Source organism: Dipodomys merriami, unplaced genomic scaffold, assembly GCF_024711535.1.
Source record: "Dipodomys merriami isolate MVZ:Mamm:240054 unplaced genomic scaffold, mDipMer1.0.p SCAF_287, whole genome shotgun sequence".
Lineage (NCBI taxonomy): Eukaryota > Metazoa > Chordata > Mammalia > Rodentia > Heteromyidae > Dipodomys > Dipodomys merriami.
Window position 1 is genome coordinate 36,706 of NW_027204348.1, and position 1,056 is coordinate 37,761.

Consider the following 1,056-nt stretch of genomic DNA (forward strand, 5'->3'; position numbering starts at 1 on the left):
AGTTCAATGAATTACATATATTGTTACATTTGCCTTTTTAAATTTTTTATTGTGAAAATACTGTACAGAGGGGTTACAATTACATGGGCAAGATAATGAGTACATTTTTTATCAAGCATTGTAGCCTCCTCCTGTATTTACCCTTCCCATCCATTCCCATCCTTCCCCTGCTTCCCCACTCAATCCTCCCTGCTACCCCTCCACCAGCACAAAGTTGTAAAGTTCATTTTTCGACATAACGACTTGTATTTTTGTAATAAATTTTTAATGACTGTTTTTCATTTCTTGCATCTCAAGAATGAAAAATATGGAATATTTCACAAATTTTCATATCATCCTTGTGCAAGTGCCATGATAATCTCTATATTGTAGTAATTTGGGTAAACGTCCTGCTGAAGCATGTAGTATCCTGTAAATTTAAGTAGTTATTGATGCAATCTTTATACAGGCATATATCCTTGGTTGACTGTTTGGGAACTAGGAAACCTTATTGTTCCTAAAAATGTTATTGATCTTACTTCTCTAAAATTCTGTGTATATTGGGAAAAGCTAATATTGTTTGGTTGATTGCTCACATTTGCAATTTTTTTGTCAATGACTATTTTAAGTCTTTTTCATTTTAAATTTGATCATACTTTGAAGCCTTTATAGCTAGGTCCAAAGGTGATTGTTTTCCAAGTACTTATTTATAAACTGAGTTAGCTTTGTGGAGCTAATGGATTTAAAGTAAGCCTTGCTTAAGAGCTACTTCTAAATTTCTGCAGCTTAAAAATTCCTAAATGATGTCTTACTGGTAAAAATGTCTACCTGATCCTTTACTCTTCTTCCCTGTAGCAACAGACCAACCAGAATATCTTACCCTGACAGCATAGATTTTCTTATTGGAACAAAACTAATATTAGTTAAAAGGGATCATAGAGAGATAAACAGTTAAGACAGAATCATTTAGACTAGAAGGTATTTTATCAAAATATAATTGTTTTTTATACCTAACATTTCAATAGTAGCTAAAGCCAAGAAGGTGAAAAAAATTTTCACATGCATGATTACCAAATG

At 32.2% G+C, this 1,056-nt stretch overlaps 1 pseudogene; it reads right to left on the reverse strand.

Moving 5' to 3' along the window:
• Nucleotides 1–301: 301 nt before the first annotated feature.
• LOC138838668 (U6 spliceosomal RNA) lies at nucleotides 302–401 on the reverse strand (annotated as a pseudogene).
• Between the last annotated feature and the right edge of the window lie 655 nt (nucleotides 402–1,056).